General features: G+C 35.6%; 1 pseudogene; it reads left to right on the forward strand.

Annotated features, from left to right (window-relative positions):
* The first annotated feature begins 19,810 nt into the window (after positions 1 to 19,810).
* Positions 19,811 to 20,533, forward strand: LOC116889252 (annotated as a pseudogene).
* The last annotated feature ends 245 nt before the right edge of the window (positions 20,534 to 20,778 follow it).

The raw sequence follows: 20,778 nt of genomic DNA on the forward strand, positions 1-20,778 counted from the left end.
ACCTCTTCTAAACCCAATCTCTAAATCTAATCATAAAATTTCCAACTGTAGGGTACTTTATAAAATACATAATCCATATTCTTCATCAATCTAAATATGATCAAACCAAAGGAAGTTTAGAAACTATCACAGCCTTGAAGAAGATAAGAAGATAAGAAGATACTCTCTTGGATATAATTTACCTTCTAAAGTTTCACTTGCCCCAAGGTTAGCATTTTGAGGTAGTGTCACTAGGATTGAACTTTTATGAATGGATTCCTAGGGTGTTGCAGGTGCAGGTAAGGTCTTGTAGAGATTGATATTTCCTGAGACAGCAGTGACTGTAAAAGCCAATCCTGATCTCTCATTAATCTCCTTCCCTCTTGCTTTCTGCACGCATACCAATTTAATATCATCTTTCATGAAGCATTCTTCAATGCTAAACAGATGCCAGACAGTGTTCCTGAACATGCAGTAAGCAAAATGAATATACTCCTCTTTATAAAGTACCTCACCTTGGATATTGAAAGAAAAAATTTGTTAAAATCCTTACCAACAGTGAGATGAGCAATGGACATGTTAACCATTCATCAATACGAATAGGCTTTGAAGTTGCCACATTGCAATATGCATAACCATCTTCTATAATTTGGAAAAGAAGTTATTGCATAAACGTGACTTGTTGGATTTTTAAAATAAGTTCAATTTAAAACACAAGTTCTTCAGATGGCCTAGCTTGAAAAAGATTAAGACTACTTAATATTGCCAGGAATTGTAGGTTCCACTTGTAATAGCAATCATGGGGAGGATGAGGCAGGAGGATCCAAGGTTCAAGGTCACCTTCAACTTAACAAAATTAAAATCAGCCTGGATATATTAGAAACTGTCTCAAAAATGAAATGAAATAAAATAAAGCCAAACTCAGCTAAGTGGTGAATTTCAGGCCACCCTTTGTTATATAGTGACATGATCTTAACAAACAGAAGAGGGGCAATTTCTTACTCAAGGTATGTACTACTGTGCAATGTGTGTGTGTGTGTGTGTGTGTGTGTGTGTGTGTTTTGTTGTTGTTTTTTGTTTTTGTTTTGGTGCCGAGAATTAAACACATGGTCTCATGCATGCAAGGCAAGGGCATTATTAACTTAGTAATAACTCCAGCTGTTCTCTTATGTTTAACTGGAAGCCTGCATTATATAATGAAATCTAAGGGCAAATGTGAAGAGGTTGTTAAACTTCTAAAGCTATACCTGTAGTATTATAGAACAGAGATGCTTCCCAATGGCTTCAGTTTATGAAGTTTATGAAAGATGCTCTTCGGACCCATGATTTAGTGTCACATTTAGCTTCTAAAAGTCTATTGTCAGGATCTTCAGCAGAACTCACTAAGCTTCTGCCTTGTTCAGTTAAGACAAGGATAAGATCCACCCTCAAAGATTAGAATTTAGAATTACGTCAGAGATGCTACCAGTAACACTGATTAACCTTTTGTCAGCAATGATTTAGTATTATTTACTTACCACTAATCTTCAAGGCCTAACTTGAACTTTTATTCATAATATAATTTGATGACAATAGACTAACAAGGAAACCATAAGGCAAGTTTTAAAATACTTAAGAAATGCAAGTTTCAGAGAGAATGTTCTCTGTTACAGATTCTAAATTAATTTTAAGGCCAGACCACACATATTTGATGCATTTTATTTAAATGTTTTTATAAATATATTTGATTCTATTCTTTCCTTTCTTTCCACTCTTCCCAGAGTCTCCTCATGTACCAACAAAATTAACTTCATGTTCTATTTCTCCCGTCTCACCCTCTACGATCAATGACAAGAAAACCAAAAAATAAAAATTAAAACAACAAAGCCAATAAGACAAAAAGTAAAAAGACAGAATAAAAACTACACACACACATACACACACACACACACACACACACGCACGCACACACGCACACACGCACACACACACACACATACACATACATACATCTACTCACACATATACACATACCACACACAGAGTCCATTCTGTGTTGGAAACTACTCATGGACAACGGTCCTACTCTGCAGTGTGGCTGATATACCTAATGACACTGGATTGGAAAAGATTTGCAACCTCCTTCCCAGCAGGTACTGATTGCAAATAGAGCCTTGGTTAGGAGTGGGGCTTTCTCGCATGGTATTTATTAGCTGTACTAGGCTAAGTGACCAGTGAGCCCCTGAGATGTTCTCTCTCTGTCTTCCCAGACAATTGAGCAATATCATGCTTTTCTTTTAAACTAAATTACGGATTCTGGAATCTCAACTCATATCTTTATGTTTGCACAGCAATCATTTCACTGACTGAGCCATCTCCCAGTTCCCCTTTAGAAGATATTTCACAGGCCAAATAAATCAGTGTGGTTGAGTTGTTCATGAATCATATTACAGGGTACTGTTCTAAATTGAGTTCAGTGAACAACCTTATCAATATGCAAAAATTACCCCTTCAAAACTATGTGAATTCTTTGGAGGCTTATACAATTTCAATGAGTTTATTAAATTAGATCATTTTCTCTGAGAATCAATTATACTAAATATCAAATATATCAGACTGGTTTTTAATGAATTACCTCCAAAAGACCAAACCCATGAATGAAATGAGGCAATTAATTTAAATATCAAATAGTAGAAAAAAAATCATTTGATAATCTGTCTAGCACTTTCTATACTTAAGATAAAAAAAAAAAAACAACAGTGGCATGCCATACCATTCATTATTCTTTGCCTGCTTCTAAATCTTTCTTTTTTTGTATAAGAATAAAATTTATTTCTCTACTACAAAACACTTGGATGTCTGTCTTCATATTATCTTGTCTTAAAATCTGGAAGGTTATGATAATGGAGCTTCAAATTCTACTCATGGTCTATTGTTACATACTGGATGTTTTAGAGACAGGATGCTTAGAAGGAACATTGTTGAAAGGCTTAGTAGGAAGGGGAAATCTGTATGAAATCACTTTAATTGAGCTAAAAGATATTTTACCTTTTCTTCTTATGAAAATTAGCTGCTTTATGAAAAGATGTTTTGATATATAAAAATATTTCTGCTGTAAAACAAATACTTTAGGCATTTGAAATTTAGTCAGTGCTACAGTTATATAACCATATCTATTTTATACTTATATAGATATAAGTGTATCTTTTCATCAAAGAAAGGCTTCATCATTTGTCAGGGCAGAAAACATTGATTGATGCTCAATGTAAAAGGCACAAGGAAGCCTAAGGATAGCTTAGCATTGTGGGATGTCAGTCCATCTCTCTGAACATTACTCATATTGACAGAAAAAGAAGTACTGGTTAGAAATTTTATAAACAACAGCTAAGTTTGGCATAGGTATTTCTTACATTTGTAAAGGATTTATCTATAAAAATTTATTCATTACATGCTTGATGTTAAATTTGACTAGAAACTCATTAAAAATGTACTTCTTTTATTTGTTAAATTACCAACCATGAGGAAATACAATTCAAAGTGTGGACCCAGGTAACTTGAAAACTATCATTTCAGAAGGAGAATCCATATTTTTTTGCAGTGCATAATATAAATGTATAGGATAAATGTCTGGTTCTAAGAAAGGAATTCTCAAAATTGCGTCACCTTAATTGGAGGGGTTGTGATAGATATGTGGTTTATCCTAAGGACTGTTTATTCTTCAGTTCTGGAGCAGGCTACCTGCCAACAACAAGACCTGTGTCTAGCATCAGTTTCCAGGTTGTTCCCCACCAAATCTGCACCTCCAGATTACAACCCTGCTCTTAACATTTCACTTCTTAGCAGCTACCAATCAGGAGGAAAGAAGTTAAGTTTATAGTTTGGCTTTCAGCAGCAGCCAATTAGGTTAAAGGCCATAATGGTCCCCCAATCACATGTGTGCAGGCTAGATACCCCCTTCTTGACTCTACAATTGCTTGCCTAAAACTAGGCTCAGGGCTCCTGCTTCCTACTGTGTCAGGGTTGGTGGGAGCTCAAGCTTGAGCTTGAGTAAAGAGGCCCTAATGTGATTGCATCACAATTGGCTCCTTGGTTGCTTTTTTTTGGGGGGGGGGAGGGGATTCACAAATATTTTCTGGCACAACAATGCCAAAGTCTTGCTTTAAAGGAGAATGTGAGAGCTGGAGATGTAATTCAGTTGGCACAGTGCTGGTATAATCAGGCACAAAGGGCTTGGTTAAATTACCAGCACCACATAAGCCATAAACAACCCTTTAATTTTGCTGTTTAGGTAGAGGAAGAGGAATCGAGTTCAAGGTTATCTTTGTTCATTTGACAATATTTTGGCTAGACTTGGGTACATGAGACAGTGCCTAAATAATGTTTGAAAAAGATATTTCAGGGCTGGAGAGATGGCTCAGTGACTAAGAGCACTGACTGCTCTTTCAGAGGATCCACATAGTGGTCACATCTGTTTATACATCCAGTTTTCAGTAACCTGACACCCTCATACAGCCATGCATGTAGGTAAAACACCAATGAACATAAAATAAAAATAAGCATATTAATTAAAATAATGATCTCACAAAGGGAGCTGGGATAGGTCAGTATCTAAAGGTGCTTGCTGCATAAGGAAGCAAGCCTGCAATACTTGAGGACCTGAATTGGATCCAAGGAACTCACATAAAGATAGAAGAGGATAAGCTCCTATACAAAGTTATCTTTTAACTCCAACCCTACACACAGAAATCATGCTCGTGTGCTCAAGTATGCACACATGGACGTGCAACTGCACACACACACAGACACACAGACACACAGACACACACACACAAGTAATTATTTTAAAACATTTTAAACACTGTGAGTATAGCACAGTATGTACTAAAATATGATGAGGAAATCCTTTATTCTGTATGCTAACATAAAAATAGTTTTTAGAAACAAACCTGTTATAGTCTCCTCTGAAAATAAAAATCATGCTCCTTCTGTCATTCTTTTCTGACCATACTAAACGTTTGACACTGCCAGTATAACTACATAAAAGCCCACACTGAACCATTGTGTGAGGGCTCTTTACACAACACATATTTAACGTTAAACTGATTATGAAACTGTTTTGCACTCGTGTTGTAAAATTGGGAGCAATCCCCTACAATGACATTCAACTTTGAAGGAAAACAGTTTAGAAAAAAACAAAAAGCAGTTTTCCTTAATAATGGGGAAATTTTTATTGAATACTAGGTATGAAAATAGCAGAGACAAAATTGGTTTAGAAAAAAATACGTGCAATGTTCTGAAAGGAGAAAACTAATTATTATTTTTGAAAGCTAATTATCTTAATCAAAATCAACCTGCTATTAGGATAAAGCTCTAAAATATCAAAGACTACTATGCAAACGCTGAACAAATGTCTCAAATGAGGTTTCAAATTTCTGCAATTGTCTTTTCCCAGTGAATAGGTAAATACTTCTTGTAGTGGCAATTTAAAAAGAGCAGTGTGCCTAAAAGTCAGTGTTCAATCAGCACTGTCGCCATAGTTATTGTTCTAAGCATAGTCAGTTCTGCTTTAGCTTTTTCATTAACAACTAAAGACTAATAGTTGTGTTGACACTTTTGATGAGGTCCAGGAAGTAAGTTTTTATTGACCTGATCACTCAGGATTTAATAAGCAAACATTTAATGAGAACACATTGACACATTCACAGATAGCTAAGAGAGAAGAAAACACCTCAGTTTTTCATAAAGTTTTTCATCAGTGTCAGTTTGAAAGGAACCGGAGCATTCTGATAGCTAGCTATGATTCTATACTTTTGAAAATAATGTTTTTATTCATTCTTTGAGAATTTTATTCATTTTGAGAATATTCATTCTTCTCCCAGGCCCTTGTCTATCCACCGCTGTACTCATTCACTTTTATGTACCCCTCCATATCTATCCCAGTTTGTGTTGGCCCACTATAGTTAGATATGAGACAGTCGTGTACTGTGGTGACACTTCACCTAAGAAATGTAACTTTCTCTTTCCAAGCAGCAATTGAATGCCAATAGTTACTCAGCTATAGTTAAGCTGTTGTGGCCACCTTCTATCCTCCATGCTGGGATTTGGTCTGGCTTAGGCCTTCATAGGTCTTGCGCATGCTGTCACAATCACTTTGAGTTCATAGGTGTATCTGCCACATTGTGTCTGGAAAATGCTATTTCCTTTAAGTCATTTACCACCTCTGGATCTTAAAATTTGTCTTCTCTCTGTTCCAAGTAAATCTCTGAACCGTGAGGAGAGGAGTGTATCACAGATATTTCATTTACTTTCTAGGTATTTGTATTTAAACTTTGCCAAAAAGAAGTAAGGTGAATTCATTATAAAATGATCCTGCAGACATTCTTTAGCAAGTTATTTGTACTACACTGGAATGGAAACTGTGAACACAGTACTTTTAAGTCGGACTGTAATGCTCCAATTCTTGGGTTTAATTCCAGAATCCACAATCTATTAGCTATGTGTGTCAATATATTATTATACAAATATCTCTTACTTTTTAAGAGACTGAAACTTTTTCTGGATTTCACAGCCAAGTTAAGTATTAAGATTCTATTCTATTGTATATTCACCTTGTTCGTTTAACCTGCCTTTAAAACAATGATATAACAATGAACCTTGCTTGCTTTGGATTTCCCATGTTTTGCAACATTAGCAAATGCATAGCTGTAACCTTAAATGATACAATGATACACTTCCAGGCCACCTGACCCATGAGTAAGCATATGTATTTGGATGTGTTGATAACAGTTTGCTGAAAAGAATAGGAGAAAAGCAGCTTTATAAAATGAATATTTACCATAAATATTAAACATAACATACAGACATTATTGCATTGAGTGTTAGCTTTCTGGAACATCTAGGTCAGTTAGAGTCAGTGCTTAATCCCTGTAAAACTGTTAAAATCTCTATAACATATGCCAATCTTTCTCTATGTGTTGCTTTCAATGCCATTCAATAAAACAGAGAGAAAACCATTTTGTTCGGCATAAACACAAAAGGACAGATAGTTAGACACAAACACAAGGAAAGGACAGACAATGGATGATGAGAGACACAGACAGGAATAGGGAATTCAAGTCTGGTGTAATTGTTTGTCAAATTATACCAAAGGGAAGTACTTTACTGATTTATTTTCCTTATTCTGACACGGGCATAACATTGGCGACTATGTGTTTATTATTAATATGTTCAAATGTTATAATTCTGGCAATGTGACTAGCTCTCTAATTCTCTAGGATGGACTCATGACTTATCAACTGTTCTAAGGATACAGTGAGATTACATGGTAATGTTATTGGGATGTTACATGCTTTAGAATTGCAAAGCTAGAATTTTGATGGGGATTGCATTGAATCTGCAGATTGCTTTTAACAAGATGGCCATTAGTCTTGCTAATCCATGAGCATGGGAGATCTTTCTATCTTCTAAGATCTTCAATTTCTTTCTTCAGAGACTTGAAGTTCTTGTCATACAGATCTTTCACTTGCTTGGTTAGAGTCATACCAAGGTATTTTATATTATTTGGGACTATAGTGAAAAGTGTCCTTTCCCAAATATTTTTCTCACCCTGTTGCCTGTTTATTCTTTGAGTAGAGGAAGGCTACCGATTTGTTTGACTTAATTTTATCCATTCACTTTGATGAAGTTGTTTATCAGCTGTAAGAGTGCTATGGTAGAATTTTTGGGATCGCTTAAATATAGTATGATATCATCTGCAAATAGTGATATATTGACTTCTTACTTTCTAATTTGTATCCCTTTGACCTCCTTTTGTTGTCTGATTGCTCTGGCTAGGACTTCAAGTACTATATTGAATAAATAGGGAGAGAGTGGGCAGCTTTGTCTTATCTCTGATATGAGTGGGATTGTTTCAAGTTTCTCTCTATTTAATTTGATATAACCTGTTAGTTCATTGCATGTTGAATGTATTATGTTTAGGCATGTGCCTTGAATTCCTGTTCTTTCCAAGACTTTTAACATGAAGGGGGATTTGAATTTTGTCAAATGATTTCACAGCATCTAATGAGATGATCATTTTTTTTGTTTTTGTTTTTATAGTGAATTACATTGATGGATTCCCCTATATTGAACCATCCCTGCATCCTTAGGATGAAACCTACTTGACCATGATGGATGATCGTTTCGATGTGTTTTTGGATTGGGTTTGCGAGAATTTTATTAAGTATTTTTGTATCGACATTCATAAGGGAAATTGGTCTGAAATTCTCTTTCTTTGTTGGGTCTTTGTGTGGCTTAAGAACACTCCTCCATTGTTGGTGGGATTGCAAACTGGTACAACGACTCTGGATATCAGTTTGGCTGTTCCTCAGAAAAATTGATACTACATAAGGACCTAGCTATACCACTCCTGGGCATATATCCAAAAGATGTTCCAACATATAACAGGGACACATGCTCCACTATGTTCATAGCAGATTTATTTATAATAGCCAGAAGGTGGAAGGAATCTAGAAGTCCTTCAACAGAGCAATGGATACAGAAAATACATCCATTTACACAATGGAGTACTACTCAAGCTATTGAAAGCAATGACTTCATGAAATTCTTAGGCAAATGGATGGAACTAGAAAATATCTTCCTGAGTGCTGTAACCCAATCAAAAAGAACACACATGATATATACTCACTGATAAGTGGATATTAGCCCAAAATCTCAGAATACCCAAGATACAATTTAAAGAGGACATGAAATTCAAAAAGAAGAAAGAAAAAAGTGTGAAGGAGGAACAAAATAATCATGGGAGGAAAAAATGTGGAGCAAAGACTGAAGAAGAGCACATACAGAGACTGCCACACATGGAGAACCATCTCACATGTAGTCACTAAACCCAGTCACTACTGGCGATGCCATAGGTGCATGCTGACAGGAGCCTGATATAGCTATCTCCTGAGAGGCTCTGTCAGAGCCTGACTAATATCAACCATTGGACTGAGAACAGGGTCCCAAATGGAGGAGTTAAGACAAAGGACTGTGGTAACTAAGGGGGTTTGCAATCCAATAGGAAGAACGACAATATCAATGAACCAAACAACCCAGAGCTCTTAGGGACTAAACCACCAACCAAAGAGTAGACATGGACAGACCCATGGCTCCAGCTGCATATATATCAGAGGATGACCTTGTTAAGTATCAATTGGAGGAGAGGCCCATGGTGCTGTGAAGGCTCAATGCCCCAGTGTAGGGAAATGCCAGAGTGGGGACACAGGAGGGAGTAGATGGGGAGGAACAACCTTTTGGAGGCAGGGGATGGGGGAGATGGAGTTGGAGGTTTCTGGAGGGGAAACAGGAAAATGGGATAACATTTAAAATGTAAATAAAGAAAATAACCAATAAAAGAAAAAAAAGAAAAAATAGTGGGAAGGTGGCAGAAGTTGTTATCATTGCAACTGGACTTTTTTCAACTTTAGCTATCAAGGCCTACACCATGATGTACTATGACAACAAACTGGTCCAAAATAAGCCCTCGCTTCCTATAGTTGCTTCAGTTACATATTTTCTCCAACTAAGGTAAAAACTAAGAGAGCATCACACGTACATGTAAAGGAATACTTCTTTCTTTCAGATTTATGCTTTTATCCACCCTGTAAGATCACTTGCTTTGGAGTTAGCTTTAAATTACAGAAAATAAAACAGAAACAAGTGTTGGGCCACTTTAAGAATTGAACATGCGTAGAAGAGATTTTTTATATACTAGGATGTTTTAATTTTGCTTTCAGAGCTTTAGGTTGGAGTCTGACTTACTTTGACCTACAACTCTGAGACAGACCCTCAGAGAAGTGTCTCTCAGATGTTTTCTGAGGTTTGGTGTGCACATTCACTTTCAGGTAGTTTCTCTCACTAAAGGAAGTTTTAAAAGCTGTCCTATTAATGATGGTGTTCCCAAAATTACAAAGAGCTTTGCACAGAACAGATAATATTTGCTAAATCAATAAGGTAGGTTCATTCCATAGTTATGCTTTTCTACTGTTTCCTAATTTTGTGATTATGTTTTTTTTTTCTTTTTAATTTTAGCAAGCCAGCTCTTTACCATTCAGTTCTTCCACTGATACTGTTTTGCTTAATGTTTTCAGTTTTACTCATTCCTATTGGGTGTTCTAGAGAAAAATGAGTATCCAAATTCTCATTTCTAACTAATAATATCTCATATACATATCCAAAACCTGGTTTGTCATTGCAGGTGGTTAATATCTCAAGAAACTATAAATCAGTGTGTTAGATTTTAATTCTAGCACGAATCCTTTGTTTATAATAAGGCAAAGGTTCATAAATTAAATAGCTTTGAACATGACAATAATTCATCATGACCCTTAAAGAAAGACTAACATAAACTTTACATGTGCTTACCGCTCATTATTGAAAGTCACACTATTAGGCTAGTACTTTATTAAATAATCTCCTATAATGGTAGATATACTAGTGCAAAAAGCAAAGAAGATAAACAAGGCAAGTTTAGGGTACACTGTATGTCTCATCCAAGGAGAACGCATCTGAAAACCAGAAAAATAATTCCTATTTCTTTGTTTTTCAAAGTTTCATCTATTACCTTTAAAAATGTCATGTTTTGTGAATTTATGTGTACCCCATGTGTCCAAGTAGCCAAGAAGGCCATAAGGTGTCAGACCATGTGGAATTGGCATTACAGGAAGCTGTGAGTCACCTGATTGTCCTGGAGACTGAACCTGGAGTGTGTAGAAAGTCCTTTCTCAACCTGTGGGTCGCAACTCCATTGGGCTACAATGGCCCTATAGCAAGTGCAAATCAGATATCCTGTATATAAGATATTTACAATATGATTCATAACAGTAGCAAAATTAGTTGTAAAGTAGCAATGAAACTAATGTTATATTTGGGGGTCCCTACAACTCTTTACCACTGAGCCCTCTCTCTAGGCCATTCATAATGTATTTGCCATTTCCATTCACACCTTTTTTTGTGATTTGGAGATGAGTAACATCTAGTAAATCTTCTAAGGAGTCTTATTGTTCAATTTCAGAAGACTTTGGAAGAGGACCTTCAGTGGATGGAAGAAGAATGTGACAAGATCCCATCTTGATTTTACAAAGCATCCCCACAATTAGCTCCTGATAAAGGTCACTTACTACAGATGACAGGTTTTTTTGTGCAGGGAGAGATTCCTACTGCTTCTTCATAATGCAGATTTGACCAGATTTACTTATGCATCTAAAATTTCTGTATGGGTTACCTATATTGCCAACTTTTTTTTCCCAGAAACTTCTTGATTTTTTTTATAATCTAAATAGTTTTGAACATCTTCTGTAACTGTGATGAAGCATTGCATTCCTTTTTTTAGAAAGTGAAAATTGCTGTTCTCAAATGGAAACAAATTTTACATCAAAGTGCTCAAATTCAATGCCGAGGGGAAACAAGCCAAATATGTAAAGCATTCTAGCAGCTGGCACTGATATTGGCAAAGGCTGTGTCTAAACATGCAAAGGGAGGAGACATGGGGTGATTTTTTTTAAAAATTCCAGAAATTTTCATGCCATTGTTGCAATTATCTGAGTACTTAGTCTAAGGTATACCTTAACACAAATGACATGAAGAAATAACTCAAATCTCCCTTTAACTTTACAAAGGCAAAGGCAGACTTTATCTATTATATGAGAGACTCAGATGTTTTGAAAAATTTGGCCAATTTACTGCATTTTTTTCAAACTTCATCCAGATGCCTAGCAATATAGAGCCAAAACCAAGGCCAGCGAGACTGTGGAACTTTTTCCAAAGGGCAGAGTAAATTGTTCTGTAAATATTCCATGATAGCAAGGTTGTTTCAGTCGAATATAATTATAGTATTAAAGTTTTAATAGGCATAGAACTTACTACATACTCAGAGCCTAGTCAAATTCTTAGGGATGCTGTTTGGATCCTTTAAATCTTATCTGTAGCCACTGATGTCTCACTTAGTCACGAATTTTAGTTCAGTTAGAAAGATCATTTAGACAAATGATGGATAAAACATGAAAGAGATTATATAAATGTCTCATGAAATTACCTAAAATCTCACTAAATAAGCAAGATAGAATAAAACTGTGTTTAAGAGCAGAATGTAATTTAATAATTAGAAAGAAGGAGAGGCATAGGAGAGGAGAGTAATGGGGAAGAAAGCAAGGATCACAAGGCTGTATATATGTTGCTCACTGGGCAATGAGAGATTCTCAACTTATTCAATTTTAACGTTCCCCATGACTAACTCTAATTGTACTGTGCCTGTGTGTAAGCATAGAAGAGACAGGGAATAAAATTGGCATATATGAGAAAAGTGAAGAAAAAATAATATAAAGGAGGGAAGAAGGAAAAAGTATCATGTAAATGTTGGTAGAATATAACATACAGTGCTATCTATATAACAGATTTCCAAGTTTTATGCCAGCATATTTAGCTACATCATTTCCATGACAAGCCAGCAAACTCTTCAGAAACAATAAAACTGAATATTATGTTCAAAATAAATTATTTTATGGAGTTAATTGATCTAATAAATATATCTTCCCACACACCCAGAATTTCTTGCTTTAAATTTTTGAAGAAATGACTTTACAACAAAGTTATTTTGCTGAGTTCGGGTGTTTTGCTGTTGTTTGTTTCATTTTATTTTATTTTGCTTTTATTTACTATCAAACAGAGTACAGATCAAGGAACCACAAGTAATGGTCACATAAACACCTTTGTTTAAGAGTATGATCCATGTTGTTTGTTGCTGGTCCTGACAGTGAGTAAAATGGAAACTTCCTCCCATTTCCCATACAGTTTTTATTTTGGGAAAATATCTTAAATATACAAATTATTTTTATAGAGACATGGGAAGAGTTGGGGAAGGGAAACGTGAACAAAATACATTGTATAAAATATTTTAAATAAAATGCTTCTATGTTCATAGCACCTCTATTCATAGTAGCAAGAAACTGGAAACAACCCATATGGTCCTCAAATGAAAATGGATAAAGAAACTGTGGTTCATTTACACAATGGAATACTACTAAGCCATTAAAAAAAGGACATCATGAAATTTGCCGGGAAATGATGGAACAAGAAAACATCACCCTGAATGAGGTAACCCAGACCCAAAGGACATGTATGGTATATATTTACTGATAAGTGGATATGGATTATAAATTACAGGATACCCAACCCCCACAAACCACAGGGTCAAAGAAGCCAAACAAGAAGGAAGGCCCAAGGGAGGGTGCTTAAATCTCATTCATAAAAAGAAATAAAATAGTCATCAAAGGTGGATGGATGGAGGGAACTGGGTGGGAGAGAGGGTGGGGAGTGGAAGTGGTGATCAGGTATAGGGGAAGCCAGGAAGATGGGGCCAGGAGAGTGAACAGAAATCAGAACAGGGAAGAGGAGGCATCTCTAGGACATGCCAGAGACCTGAAATGGGGGAGACTTCAGAGAGTATGAGGATGACTCTAGTTGAGACTCCTGGCAGTAGGGGATATGGAGCCTGAATTGACCACTTCTAGTAGCCAGGCAGGAATCCCAGTGGAGGGATAAAGACAACAGCGGACTCATAAAACCTTCTACCCATACTTTGTCTTACCTACAAGGAGTGCAGGGACAAGGATGGAGGACAAGTGAAGCAGGTGATGGCTGGGGAGGAGGGGAGCACTGGGGAAGAGAGGTGAGGCTTTGATTGGAATGGAAAGTGAATAAATAAATGAAAAAATAATTGTGGTTTAGTTTAAAGATGGAAAATGAAGTGAAAAATAAAATCGAATTTACCATGAGACTAAAAAACAGGAACATATTTTTTAAAAATCTTTGTATTTTAAAATTTTTAAATTTTTTCTTCTTTTTATAGTTCTTTCGAGAATTTAACATAGTTGATAAGATATGGAATGATTTATTTGTTGTATTTTGGTAATACCTCCCTCCCCAAACTCTGATTAGATCACCACACCTTCCCTACATACCCAAATTTGTGGCCACTGGTGCTGCTACTTCTGCTTGTTCGTCATCTTACTCCCCTCATTATCATTCTCTCAGTCTTCGCCCTCCTCAACACATCTGATTTGTACTTCTCATAGACTTGTAGGGGTATGGTCTTCACTCAAGAGAGAGAGAGAGAGAGAGAGAGAGAGAGAGAGTATGAACATGAACTCTAATTTGGAGCAGAAGACTTAGTTTTTAAATTTTTTATGATCTCATAGGTTTTCTAAGCTTCGAGGACACATCTCTAAAAAGAAATCAATACTTAGCTTTTTAGTACAGAATGCTACCTCCCCAAAAGTTCACATAAGATTAGATTGTTTCTGTGCCATGTGCATAAGCTTACTCTATGTATTTCCTTTTTTGTGCCCTTCTCAAAGCCTCTTTCACTTAGAATTCTTCAAGGAAAAATTTCTTTAATCTTGTATAACCATAAGATTACCAAGTCCTCTTTGTCTCTGGAAATATGTGATAAACAAGTATTTTATAATGATGTGTCTCCAAAACATGATCAGACAAAGAATGATAAGGTGTTTTTACATCTGTGCATTTTATTACAATTCTCAAACAAACTATCCATATTAAATAATGAATACTAGAAAGTCCTATGTAAAACCACTCCTCCTCTATCCTGAAAATGCAAAGTAGTAAATAGTTGATGAGATATGGAATGACTGGTTGGCTTCTACACAAATGGATCAATTCTCAGAAATAGTGAACTATTCTGAGAATAGTTGTATCATTACAATTCATACAGGTTTAACATAGTACAGTCCTTTTAAAAAGACATTTCAAAATAGGAACTACTTATTACTTATTGGTGTTATAAAAACATGATTTAGGTTTTAGATTAGGTACATTAGTGTACTTCTAGTCAAGGTAATTAAAGGTCATAAATATATTTATGTTATTCCTATAAATTTAAGAAATTAACGGTGTCCATTGAGTGAAAAAAATACTGTTTTATCAAAATCAGAGGGAGACATCCTGGGGATGTAAAATAGCATTGAAATTGATGGGTTCTATCATTAAGCATGAATACTTAACAAATCTCTCTGATTTCATAGATTGTAAATCCATGCGACACTGCAAGAAACCATTTACAAAATTGAGGTATTGATTATGCTCATCTATATAGTGATTGCTTGCACCTGAGCCTGGACATTGTGCTCAAGAAATACCACATAGACATATGGTAAAAACAGTTAATTTCTTCAGGCCTTAGTTTTCCACTCTGAGTTACTTATTTAAATGTATTATTCTTGTGCATAGATATTCTGAGTTATTACTGTTAATTCATTTATGCATTTACACCGTAGTGTCAAGAACATGCAACAAGAATTTAATATGATACCAGTTTTGCAGAACTTCCAAAATCTTAGAAGAATACATGTTCATACACATAAAGAATCCACTTGAGGGTATTCAATACAAACTTAATGAGAACATCGGGCCCAGGATTCATATTTTAAGTGGTTTCTTTTTATTTTTTAATTGCCACAGGAAACCAAAACAGATTGATATGACTAATGCATTGTAGCTTGAAGAATTAAAAATTAAACCTATGTGCAACTAATGAGTTGACAGTTAGGTCTGGAGCTAAAAAATAATTTGAGACATTACTCTTTTCCACTCCTCTTTTAAGATTATATTCTATACCATAAGTGTTATTATTTAAACAATGAGTATCTATCTGTATCTCTGTATCTCTGTATCTCTGTATCTCTGTATCTCTGTATTATCTATCTATCTATCTATCTATCTCTGTACCTGTATTTATATATATCTATATCTATATGTATATCTATATTTATCTAACACAGATTAATAGATAGATATAAACAGCATTCCAAATTTTCTTGAACTCAGATGTATTCCACCCTCTGTCTCCCAGGTGCTGGTATTAAGGTGAGCACTTCCACTGAAAACCATCCTAAACATGCATATGTGTTGGTAAAAATAGGCCTCTGTGTGTGTGTGTGTGTGTGTGTGTGTGTGTGTGTGTGTTAGTGGGTGTGTGTATGTGTTTGTGTGTTTGTGTGTGTATGTGCTCATGTACACATGCACCCATACAACATGTCATCAGCAGATCAGGATAAATAGTACTGTTTGTCACTACAGATTCTTACTGGTTGTGTTAAACTGTAGTTTGACTCTGCCATGAGGTTGTCAAAAAGTTAAGTGTGTTACAGGCAGAATGTGTATGGCACTTTGAATCATTATAGAGAGGAGTGTGCCTGCAGTGTAATGGAAAAATGTAGTCAAATGGGAAAACACACATTCTGTAGAGTATTGTATACTTATAATGACCATTAGAACTGAAAGAGGAGACACTAAAGAGTATTGAACAAAAGGGTGACATATTTTGACTTTCCTCTTAAAATTATTTAGTTTTAACACTACTAGGAGATGTACCTTAAATTGCCACCAATATGACTGTATAAACATGAGTTGAATAAGGAAAACATAGATGCTAACATGGACAGAAGAAAGTCCATAAATCCCCAACCCTACATAAAGAACTGTACTTAATTAAGGAATCCTGAAAGAGGGAGAAATAGTCTTCCCTAGGGAAAAGCACACCAATTAGTTAACCAATACCAAAGGTCATCCCTGAAAACACATACAAGCACACACACACACACACACACACAAGTATCACTATACAAACATACGAACAGCAGGTTCTATCTATATACTTAGAAATAAATATATAATACTCATGTATGCAACAATTAAGAAATACAGAAAGCCGTGAATTTACAAGAAAGCATGACAAGATATATGGGAAGGTTTCAAGAGAGAAAGGGGGAGAAATGATGTCATTATAATCTCAAAAATAGTCAGTTTTGGGAACAGAATAAATGAAATATAAATTTAAAAATACATTTGCAGCACAGGAGTTATAGGCTCAGATAAGATAGTAAAAGTTAAGTACTTAATAACAGTTGTTCCAAAATTGACAAAGGCTTTGGTGTTCATCAGATTAGCATATTTGAAACTTCTTGAATACACGTGGGAGAAGCTATTTAGGATAAGTATGGCACACAAACATCCTCTAAAGAGTACTAGTCTATTACTAGGTTTTGTGTAATTAGGAAATTAACTACATAATATTGCACATTATTAAATTTTAATTTCCATAATTATTGGCATATTTCTAGCTATGAAGTAATATAATTTTACATTAGAAAGAATGAAAAGCTTTATAACCCTGTTCCCCAAGTGAAACATTAAACAGACATAAAATATTGAATAGTATGTCTTAATAGGAGTCTAGATAACAATAATAAAACCTACAATTCAGTCAACAAACAACCAAGAAAATGTCAATTTCAAAATGGTAGGAAAAATTGAGGCATTTTTACTCATTCTAGTCTTCATGTTTTCTAGATGATAGACACAGGGACTTTCTTTAGATTTATTTTATATTTATGAGTGTCATTCTTGTATGTATATTTATGTTTATTTTATGCAAATCCCTGGAACTGCATTATGTATGGTTGTGAGCCATCATGTGTATGCTGGAAACAAAACCATGTAAGTGCAAAAAAGTGCTCTTATCTGTTGATCTATCCCTCAAGACCTGAAGACACCATTTTAAAGAAATGGTGGCACAATATCCTTATGAACCAATACCTATGAGCCAATTTTTTTTTACCATTCTTATATGAGTGTGGTCTGGTAAGGTTTAGATATGTGTCACCTAATTCAAAAAAACTCCAGAATATCTATTACCCCCAGCTAAGGAAAGCTCTAGGAAGAAACAAACATGATTCGCAAAACCTAGAAGATACCTGACTTTAGAAAACCACAAAACTATGGAGAGATGATTGATCCAGTGAAAATAGAGAATGCCAATATAGGCATTAGAAAATTTCTATAAACAAAAGAGAGAAGAAGAAGGCGGGTTTTAAAGAGGATAGTGGATCCAAATCCTCCAAATCTTGAGAATCTTGGATGTACAAATGGAAAAATCTCTAGTAGAAAAAATGAGATAATAGTATCATTGTTCACAAATGCAAAACTATGATAGTAGCCTGTGATGAGTAAAAAAATGGTACATATACAAGGGAATATTAATCTTAAGAGGGAATGCAATTCTGACACATTTTACAGTATGAATTAAACTTGGAGATATTAGCCTAAGTGAAATAAGACAGTAACAACAGGATAAATATTGAATGATTATATTTATATGTATGTATTCAGATTCATATAGGTCATAAATGGTGGTTGTCAGGCAGTGATATGGAAAATGAAGTTATTTTTTAATGGGAACAGATTTTCCATTAGAAAATTTAAATGTTCTTGAGATGGATGGTAATACAGCACAACATTGTGAATGTTATCAGTCCAATGAGTTGTCTGGCTTAGTAAAATAAAGCCCTGGGTTACATAAAAGGGACATTATTATTATAGGAGTAACCAACCATTTTCTGATGGGGTTTAACTTTCTTTTCACAGGAAGAAACCCTTGCCTTGTATTGTAAAGCTCTCCCAAAACCCAGTGCTGAAGAGCCCATTGGCCCAAAATGTAAGCTTACTACTATTTTAATCAATGGACATGATATCAAGCTGTCTTTTAAATTCGTACCCCAATACACCAAGATTAGTGAAACTCTCATTATACAAGATGCTTTTGGCAGACAATGGCAGTTAATACAGACTCACAATTGATCAAATATTTGTGAATTTCTTATCTATATAAAAGGGATATTTATATGACACCAGGTGCCCCACAAAATGCAGACAAATTTTTGGAGGAGAAGGTAGAGAGTAAGGTCAGAAAGAGCTTAGATAAAACAGTGTCTTCTGGACATGACAGGACCAATGCAGTCATGCAAACATGAAATCATTGCAGCTGTGGGTGACTGCACAAAATCTATCATCTATCCAGCTGTAATTTGAGAACCCACATAAGAAGGGCAATTGATTTGACAACCATTAGGAAAGAGTCAATTTTCTTTAGAGATGTGGTATAGACTGATAGAATAAGGCACTATTCTATAACACACACACACACACACACACACACACATGCACACACACATACACAAACACACATACACACACACATACACACACACATACACACACACATACACACATACACACTTAAAAATAAAATAAAACCCTGAAAAAAAATAATTGTCTAGTTCCTGCCTAGGTATACTATCCCCTATTTTCTGCATCCTACAGTTTCCTAATTATACACATAAATTTTTCTAATGCCATTTTTTCTTAATACTTTCCTGTAGACATGAAAACTACTTCATTGGTTTAATTTTCCAACTACCAAAGGCAAAGTGACCAGTTTTATTAACTGTTCCAGACTATGTGGCCCTCTCCATTTCACAATTTTGCTCTAAAATTCTCTAACTACTCCAGATCCATTCATGCTATTACATGAACACATTTCTCTTCTCAGGACCTTAAGTTCTCATTCTACTACGTAACACCATTGGAAATGGTGTCTTTTGTTGTTGTTGTTGTTGTTGTTGTTGTTGTTGTTGTTGTTGTTGTTGTTGTTGTTGCTGTTGTTAACCCATGGTGAGGATTTACCAGGAACCTCAGAAAAATAAAAAGAAATGGTTGAATTGAAGCAGTTCTGAAGAATATAATACAATATGTTAAAGGAAAGCAATGTTTTATAAAACTCATCTGGGGACTTCTCAAAATGGGGTGGATTTAAATATAATCTTTCCCAGTAGTATCTTTATTTCCATAAAAAAATCCCTCAATATTATAAGAACCAGTACTGATAACTTCTGGGAGGGGCTTGTGTGCCTGGTTGTGTGCTATGGGTGTAGACTGTGTTTGAAATAGTGAAAATGTCATGTCCCATGGTTGCAGCTCTGGTTTTGACCATAGCATTACTATTTTCTCTCCCGAGGACTGACTCTACCAAGTAGGATATGGTTTTAAGGCTGTTAAACAGGGTGGATTTCTATCTGTAGCTGCCAGAGGAAGGACTGCATAATTATTGTCACAAAGAAAAAAAGTACCCGAGAAACTACTGGATTCCAGCACAGTGACTCACTTGTTCAAGATAACAGAAAGCATTGGCTGTGTGGTAACGGTCGTGACAGCTGATAGCAGATCCCAGGCACAGGGGACATGTTATGAAGCAGCTAATTGGAAAGACTAATATGGCTATGAGATTCCTGTGAACATGCTTAAAAGAATTGTCGATATTTCTCAAATCTACACACAGAATGGTGAAATGAGGCCACTTGGTTGTTGTATAGTTTTAATTAGTATAGATGAAGAACAAGGCCCTCAAGTGTGATCCTGCAGGCTACTACTTGTGGCTTTAAAGCCACCGCAGCAGGAGTGAAACAGAGTGGACCAGCTTCCATGAAAAAAAGTGAAGAAATGTGATTGGACATCTGAGCAGATAGTGGAAACTGCAATTATGTGCCTGCCTACTGTTCTGTCAATTGATTTCAAACCTTCAGAAGTAGAAGTTGGAGTAGTTACAGTTGAAAATCCTAAATTCAGGATTCTTACAGAAGCAGAGATCGATGCTCATCTTGTTGTTCTAGTAGAAAGAAACTGAACACTCTTATCAGCTTACCAGATCCATTATGCCATGTGCCTGTGTGCTTGGTAACAACAAACCAACATCATAGAGGCCCTGGATTGAAGATGGAGACTCTCCTACTCTTGCCACTGAGTGATTAGGACTCTTTATAAATAAAACAGTGCTTTTGTGGGAAAAAGACAGTACTTAGGGAGGAAGGTTCCATGACAGTTCCAGTGGGACACTGTATGAAGTAGACGGTGTCTTTAGCCATAGGGTAT

This window comes from Rattus rattus, chromosome X, assembly GCF_011064425.1.
Source record: "Rattus rattus isolate New Zealand chromosome X, Rrattus_CSIRO_v1, whole genome shotgun sequence".
Taxonomy (NCBI): Eukaryota; Metazoa; Chordata; class Mammalia; order Rodentia; family Muridae; genus Rattus; species Rattus rattus.